The sequence below is a fragment of the Protopterus annectens genome, chromosome 17.part0, assembly GCF_019279795.1.
Source record: "Protopterus annectens isolate FY-2018-M chromosome 17.part0, PAN1.0, whole genome shotgun sequence".
Classification (NCBI taxonomy): domain Eukaryota; kingdom Metazoa; phylum Chordata; order Ceratodontiformes; family Protopteridae; genus Protopterus; species Protopterus annectens.
Genome location: NC_056751.1, coordinates 316,928,708 through 316,937,686, shown reverse-complemented (window position 1 = coordinate 316,937,686; position 8,979 = coordinate 316,928,708). Strand labels below are relative to the sequence as shown.

The 8,979-nt window shown below is 38.1% G+C and overlaps 1 long non-coding RNA gene across 1 annotated transcript in view; it reads left to right on the top strand.

The window, feature by feature from the left end:
• The window catches only part of LOC122791347, a 168,504-nt gene extending 163,527 nt beyond the window's left edge, over nucleotides 1–4,977 (top strand). Inside the window, exons 2-3 of the long non-coding RNA XR_006363143.1 lie at nucleotides 2,590–2,756; nucleotides 4,738–4,977. This is a non-coding gene — a long non-coding RNA (uncharacterized LOC122791347). The remainder of the gene's footprint in view (nucleotides 1–2,589; nucleotides 2,757–4,737) is intronic.
• Nucleotides 4,978–8,979: the final 4,002 nt, after the last annotated feature.

Here is an 8,979-nt window from a genome sequence, read left to right as displayed (position 1 = left end):
AATCTGAAGAGTAGAATCGCATTGCACCTTAGTGATATCAGTTGTGAACATCAGATAAGTGCAGTCTTTTTTTGTTGTGTCTTTCGGCTTTTCCCGGTTAGGGGTCGCTACAGCGGAACTCTGGTCCGCTAATGATTGGCAGTAGATTTTTATGTGCCGAGTTGCCAGCTCTGACGCACAACCTTCAACGAAGGTACGCCCATTCATGCATGTCTCCACACAGAAGACACTCTAGCTGAGAATCGAACAGGACAACGTCTTACTGTGAGGTGACAACGCTACCGCAGCACCACCATCGCAGTAGATAAGTGCAGTCTATAAACATAAATTAGAACATACCTCAGCACAATTCCTTTTTGTAGGGACTGATGTAGTGAAAGGGAACAGAATGTCAGACACTACCAAACATGAGCTTTTAGAAAAGAAAGGATGTGGATGGTCAAGTTGGGGGCTTTATACAAGCCTGGACTTAATGATCATTGGTGATGTTTGACTTCTATTTCACTGTCTTCTTTCTTAACATTTTGATTAACATTGTGTTTATATATTAAGTGTATGATGTTTTTATACACACTAGCCTTAGCCCCAATAACAGAATATTATTATATATTGTGGATGCTTATATGTACTTAATAGTATATGTAATAAGCTGATTATGCTTTTTGAAAAATATGCCATCTGGATGTGGATTCCATATTAGGGAATGTGCACTTCTAAATGTGCATGCCTTTAACTGAATGGGGACCATGACATATAAAATACTCGTGGTTGCTGTATTGTAAATTCACACTGACGATGCCAGGGGGCGAAAACCGGTCACCGGTCTGTGTTGCTGGAGCCAAATGGCTGCTACAGAAGCTGCTTGAATGTTTGTTCTACTGGAATAAAAGTTTTTCTACACACTTATTTAAGTATTTTGGGCCCTTTTCTTTTGGATTTGACCATGAGGTTTGATACATTTATGGGTGCTGGTGTTTGGTTGTATCTTAATATTTTCCAGTATGTTTAGAAAGGTGTAGTGAGACTCTTAGGGCATGGTGGGGGATCTGTACAATCTACAATTTGGATTGCAGTCTTACCTAGTGTTAGTTGCACCTGGAGAATTTTGGATGTATTGTGTTGGGCAACTAGCCTGGAGGTGTGAATATCCTTGGTGAATATGGACACTCCTCCACCTTTAGTGTTTCAGTCCTGGTTTGGTGGCCGAATAGTGTGGTAAGAGTTGTAGCCTGGTATTGTAGGGGTGCTCTCTGGAGCCTTGAACCAGGTCTCAGTTACTGCACAGATATCGATGTTCTCCATGTTTAGGAGTGCCTCGAGAGAGTGCATTTTGAGGTTTAGACTTCTAGCATTGAGTAGCATTACCTTCAGATTTTGCATACTTGTACCTGTTACGGTGGTGGTTTTGTCCTTTGAGCCTTGCCTAAAAAAGGCAATATACGGGTGGCAAAAGCCTTAGCCAGTAACCTGAATCCCAGGGGTGACAGGTGCAGACCATCTCTGGCAAAGCATCGTGGTTTGTCGATCATGTCGTCCCAGGCAGACAGATACTGGATCCCCTTTGAATGACACCAGAAGCTTAGCCAATTGTTGAAGTCAGTCATTTGACCTTATACTGTGGTATCATTCTGGGCAAAGGCAGGATGCTTCTCAGGGCTAGGGTCATACCTGCCTGGGCCACATGATCCGAGAGCTCTTCCATGTCTCTTTTCATGTAGTCCAGTGAGGTACGTCTCAAGTCATTCACTCCAACATGGACAATGACAGAGTTGTATTTGTACTTGTTGTGGAGTGTCTTGAGTGCATGCGTTATGTGGCGGATCCTGGCACCCGACAGGCAGCTGCCTGTAATTTTCTCCTTGTTCAGCCTGGTGAGTGGGACATCAGTGTGCCTGACTATAGAGTGAATATTTTTTTTAACACAAGTAACTCAGGTGTTATAAACTAATAGGTATTAGTTGCACTTCTTTTTTATCTTGCAGGATTTTTTTCACCCTCAGGTTTCTAGCTTAGTCCTAATCACCCCAAACCTTATTCCTTCTTTAACACCACAGGTCTGATATTGTGTCCTGAGAACACTAAACATTTTTTGCTTATTTAACTGTATCCCTGGCTAATCCCTTGCATATCATATGCCTGAACAGGCAGCTGTGCACACACTCGTCCATGTTTGTTGGCCTAAGGCACCACCGGCAATCAGAATCTCATTTGCCTCTTCCTAGACTCAGCACTGCCCAGCACTTCCTGCTCCTGAGTAGATAGAGCTATTATTTGGCTTCTACATCCACTCCAACCCCCATCCCAGCCAACTGTAGGACTGTGTGGATGCTAGCTGAATCCAGGACAATGGCAGCATAGTCATAAAGAAAACCTCTATGCTATTGGCTGGGCTGTATTAGTTACAATGCGTATATACATGGCATTTGCATGTATAGACTTTAATTAATGTGTTTATAGAGAAATGCTGTATACAGGTGTTAAGCAGTGGTTAATAGTGAGAAAATGTCTCAAATTTTGTAAAAAAAAAATAATAATTGCACTTAGTATAACAAAACCTGTGCTTTACAGTTTTTTGTGTTTTCCTTGCAGGCAGGAAGATCCAAAACAACCTTCTGCAGAAATCGTCTTTAACTCTCATCTCTGAAAATTTTGCTTCACACAGATAAACCTGTGATTGATCCAAACAGATGAAAACTCATTTGTAGCCTACAAGTCATCATATTATTGAAGTTAATTTGAGTCACTTAGAGCCACAGGTAAAGATGGAGGCCTTTCAATTACTTTTTGATTTACTTGTTTTTCCTCAACCTAACTTTTCTGATGTGAGCTGCTGTGGTTAATCCAGTCACAGCATCTTATTCTGTCATTTTTTCAAGGTTTCAAGTTTGAGTCAGTATCCTTTACGTGTCAAAAGATGGACTTCTGCAGTCAGCAACTGTTCTTGTTGTAGATGTGTGAGAGATTTGTCCACAATGTGCATGTACTTTTTACAATAAAACAAATACCCCTTTGAAGTTTGCTGGTCTGACATTATTCCTACTTGAATTCTGAAGAAATTTTAGCAGAACAGAATGTGTAAAAGAAACCTGTACTTTCATCCACAGGAATCTACAAACAGTTTGGTGTTTGCAAAGAAGCCGTAATCATAGAGGCATTGAGCAGAATGCTGGGTACAACCATACAGATGAATATTCAATATAAAATGTTCAGTTTTATATTTTGCATCACGTTTTAACACCAGTTGAAAAACAGGCAGTTATGATACACACCAAATAGGCTAATGAATATTTAGAAAGAATTTCGCAGTTAATTTCAATTATTTTTCACACGCATCAGACTGGGTAACTGAGCTCAGTAATGTGCATCCAGTAAATTCTAAGTACATTAATGGTGAATTTGTCTTTTTCATTTTTAATATTCATTGAGAAGGAGCTAAACCATAATACAGTGATTTTTTTTCTTTGCTTCCTCATCTTACTGTACATCCTCAGTTCAGCTGATATCCTGGTACTACGTTCTCTAATATAATTTACCCCATTTAGTCCCTCCCTGCAGATACCTTCAGCATCGTTGTTCCTGTTGTGGACACCATGCCTCCAAATTGCTAGGCTGCTGTCTAAACTTGTACAGTATGATGTGGAGGTGTCATCCTGGAACAGTCTCTAGTCCTGAATTGAGTAATATACAATGAGTGATATGTACTGATAGGTGCTATTGCCTTCAGAGCCACACCTACCTGTGCTTCAGCACTAGTGTATTGTGCATACTTGCCATATGCCTAACTGTCTTTAGAAGGTGTCAGATGGTATGCAGTACCTCCCACAACACAAAAAAACACTGCAGTGGATATTTAGCCCTCACCATCCTGACCAGCTTTGTAGTTATGTAGCTATGTATGAACATCTGGACAGAAAGGGCTTCAAACTGGCATTCTACTTCTCTATCCGAAGGCCAATACGGTCACTGAGGTCCTCTGAAAACTGCAGTGCATTCATTATTCTAGTCTAACCTTGTGCATGTTTTTTAGCATTGTGTTCTCTGGACAGTTATGGGAACAACATCAGCTGAGAAGACATTATAGAGCAATTCTAATATGGGTAAAAAGCTTTTATTGATAGTGAAAGTAAAGTCATCATTAGTTGCTGAAAGTTTAGACATTATTTATTATTACATTGTTTTATTATTTAGTGGCATCAGTTTAGTATGGTAAGGATTATTTTCCCCACTAAAATTAGAAGTATTGTGAAACTTGCACAAAGCACACTATTTGTGCATACCTTAGGATGAGATGCCAAGTAAAAAAGAAAAATGATTCTGAAATGAATGCCGTTTCACTGTTTTAAAATCTGATTCTACCAGTCTCACAAGGAAATCATCGTATAGTCTACGTATGTTGATCAGGGGTAGATACATATATATTCTCTTATTTTACAGGCATGTTTTCCATCTTCCCACCACCATATTGTCATTATTCAAGCCAGATGAAGTGGACATTTAATGTTAAGCTGTATTCCATTACCTGCATGCTGCTTGGTAATTTATACAGTCTTCATTGTAGCCAGAATACTGAAACTAAACTCTGTACTCATGTACTGTCATTTAGACAGCAACATCACACCACTGCATAGTGCTAAAAGATAAAGGGTTATTTTATGAAATAAATTTAATTAAATTATTGCAGATAATTTTTCATGTGTTCTAATAAGATTTCTTACTAATGTTTTTTTTTCATTCCAGTCATTGTTCTGAACGGAATGGACTACTCTTGAAAATAATCTTAAATTACTAAGTAGAGTCTTCATCTAATAAATGCACTTCTTAAATCCTCTGTCAAAACAATAAAAACTTGACCATCTTTGGTGTAAGAGAAGCCAGGAAGCTGTCACAGTCTACCCGAGGAAGACCTCCAAGGAGGAACACAGCAAAGGCTGTGATGGAAACAAGGGGAAAGCCCTTGGGAAGCAAGACTGAAGCAAAAGTGTCAGGGCCATCAAAGTCTGAGAAAACAAATCCTGGAACAGGCTCAGTAGTAGAGAAGAAAGACAGCTCTGTCAAGCAGATGGAGCCGGTTATTACTACAAAGAAGCAGGCCAACACTGTCAATGCCACACCAGTCAATGACAAGAAACCTACAAGTGAAAGTACCACGAAACCTAATGCCAGCATAAGTGAGAAACAGGACGCCGCTAGTTCTCCTCCTGAGTTGGATAGCAAAGAGCAAGAGGCAGAGGAGAAGCCACACTCCATGTTTGAAAACATGATGCCATTCATAATTGGTGGGGTGACAGTAGCAGCTGTTGCTATTATTGTAGGAATAGTGGTTCTGGCTCGCAAGAAATGAAGACTGCTAAAAAGAGAACTGTACATTTTTTTGTTAAAAGAAGTTGCATGCATCAGTTAGTAACCAGGAGACACCAGCTTGATACAATCCTTATGCTACCACTGATGATGACTTATAAAATCTACGTGTCTATAAATAGCATTATTTTGCTCATGTCAGTATGTACGTATGAATTGCACAGCTGAAAATGTCACTTCTTGCTTCCCCACAGTTTGATCCAAATCCCTTCTAAAATTGCCAACAGTAATACATCATGCAGTAGCTTTCATTTAGTTCCTCTGGTTTAGGTTTTTGGTGGTTGAACTGTAGTGCAATTTAAATAACACACCTTTTTTTTTTTTTTCATGAATCCTGCTTTAGAAATAATTTTCTGTCATCTTCATTACTGCTTTTGCATCTCTTCCTGTCTAATACAAGTGGAAACGGTAGGTTGCAGGTGTCAGTCACTTTGTATGATCATTTTACTTTGTGGATCAGGAGTTTAGATGCTAGTAGAAATCATAGCCTTTAAATAGAAGAAGTCTTCAGACACTGGAATGGACTTTGAGATGCAGCCAAAGCAGTGTAACAAAGCCTTTAACAAACGCTGCATTTCACTTCACTCAGACTGCTGTAATTATCGTACGTGTGCTTGGAGAATATATGCACAGACAGAATACTCTGGTTCTATGTGAATAAGCTATAGGTATTTGCAGAATTCCTTGGGGAAGTGTTATATTAGTGTAAGGGAGGTTGCATGTTCAAATTATCCATAGACTCTTAATGTCTTTTCCCCATCATAGGAATTAATAGGCCCACACATTTCTTAGTTAAAATGGACTAAAACCTGAGTTTAGTATTTGTCTTATTTTTGTTTAACCAGATGCTGCCATTACTTCTTTTGGGAGGGATTGAGGGTGTTGGTGTCATTGATACATGTTGCATTTGTTCTTTATTGGATTTGTGGCTTTGGTTTTGTGGAGTTCCAAATCCAGATTTGTTTCACCAGTGGATTGTCTGGCTGATGATATTCCAGTTTGTAAGTTTAACATGTAAGCTAGGACATGAAGATGTATCCAGATAGTATCTTACCCCTGCATCAGTACCAGTAAATGTAGCCATGAGTATTGGTATAAGGACTGTTATTGACATGTACTGTACACGGCAGGGAAACAGAGGAAAGCATGAAAGGAATTTGGCAAACACTTTATTCTTGTAATCGTGTCACCAGAATACTTTAAATATTTAGTGCCATATTCCATAAGTGCATTTATGTTCAGTAACTTGGCAGATTCTGGTATACAACTTAAGTATTAATTACCTCCTGAGACATGGTGCATGCCATTGTCCAAGGCAGGGCTTTTATATGAACTGCAAGTATTGTTAAGAATATACAATCTTTTTTCAAAATATATTGCTTGCTTATATCATCAAAAACAGGGAGATTATAAGTGACGCACTTTATTAGTTTCAACATAACTCCACAGCTAAAACTAGTCACTGTATCCATTTTCTGTACTTGCTTTATCCAGTCTGGGGTTGCAGGGGAAGGGAACTTATCCTACCTAACAGTGAGTACAAGGCTAGAATAAAACCCACATATAAAGTCAGTGTATCGTAGGGCATACACACTCACACAAATGCATACTTAGGACTATTTTAGCATTACATATCACCTTTAAACATGCCTTTGGAGTGTGTAAGGAAGCCAGAAACCTTGTTAGAACCCCCTACAGTTCAGGGTGAATGTACAGGTGCCACATAGAATGCACCTTTTTCAAGAATCAAACCCATGAACCTGAAACTGTGAGGGCAGCGACAATAAGTACTGCACTACAGTGCCTCACAAAAACTAGTCACTTGCCGAACTCTAAAAGTGTTTACTACAAATGGACTTTAGTTTTGATTTCATAAATAATTGCAAAGCACACTGATGTCTAATGACTAGTCCATAAATGTTACTGTTGTTTATCTACAACACTGAAATTCACAACTCACTATTCATTTAACTGTGACATTTGTTTGAACACATGCACTTCCATTTATGGTGTGTGAATGTACGCATATTACTACTGTCAGCATAGGGTAACATTAAAACATAAAAAAATGAAAGAAGAAATAATACATAGATCATGAAATTTATACAGGAAATGGGGGTAACATGGTTACTGTTGTAAACTGATTTGGTCAAAGTGCAGCAATGCATCTATGTTGTAATTTACTGTTTATTTTGTCTTTGTTTTAATAAAAAGCTTTGTAAAATTTGTATTAAGCCACAGTCCAAATAAATCTATTGTGGTCCATCATGATATCACCCTAAGAAGAGTGAGCTCCATGTCCATAGACTGTAATGGTGACCCTCCATCTATGTGTAGCAGTGTGCTCATTAAAGTCTATGAACACACTGGATTCTTTCACTACCACAATGTCACTGCGGCTAATGTTTAGTTTTAATTTCAGTGGCATGACTGCAGGGGAAAAGGTAATATAAAAAGCTTCTATAATGCTGCAGAAATGTTGTCCTGCACTTTGTGCACTGCCTTGTGAACAGCAAAGATAAGTTAATTTTGATGATCAAATTACCATAAAGAAAGAAAACATCAGACCCATGTCAACAAAATGTATTCTGCATGCATTAAAGAGAAACCATTCTGTGCAAGCCATACGTATTTACTAGCAAATAGATATTTGCAAATGTGATTGAGTGATATCTTACGAAAAATTTGTAAAATTCTGCTATTTTTGCAGTCTTATTTGCTTTTAGCGTTGTTACTTTTTTGTTAGCAATCAACAAAAACCTAACATAATTTTACCTAATGGCAGTATAAAAACTTAGTAATGTTTTCCGTGGCCTAAATAAAGAATTAGTAAAATTTATTTCATAACGACATCTCGTTAAAATAAAAAGTCTGCAAACTTTTAGAGTTTTACCCTTATAAACTGTTAGTATTTAACCTATAAAATTTTGCTACAGTTAAATCTAATTTGGAAAACTATTTTCTGTCCATTCCCTGACTCCTACATATCCAGCACACATTATTGCTACTTTTGCAGCAATGCTAATCCTCTTTCTCCAGCTCTTTGTGGTCCCAAAGTTGCCCCACATATTTATTTTAATTCAAGATAAAGTAAATCTGTCCATATGTCCTTGGACCCACGTTCCAAGCACTGTGGCTGATAAGCCTCTATGGTAACTTTTCTACCAATCCCTATAATTCGTAGTGTCATGGGTGCTTTTTTTTAATTTATTTATTTAGTTATTTATTAACTTTGAAACAATGTATTTTAACAGCATTATTTTTATTTTTGTGTATGTCCTTTGACACCATCCTTATTTTTTAAAGGTAATGGTTATGTAGAATGTGAGAAGTGTAGACTGATAGAAAGAGGGAGAAGAGGAACTTCTTACGGAGGCTATTAACAGTTTGCATTACTTACGTTTTGCTGTCTGGATTTTTCTGAGAGTGTCTTAAAAGTAAAGCTTCTGTTAGTAGCAGTGTTTTTTTTTTTACATTGTATATTTGTTGTTGTGTATAACTGTGGTGGAAGTTTTATGCGTTGTTGCTGATGGACCTGCAGAATTCTTTCCTTTCATCTTTGTGGACTTAGTCTGAATGATCAGTCTCTGTAGTGTCCATTGATGACTCGGTGCATTTGAA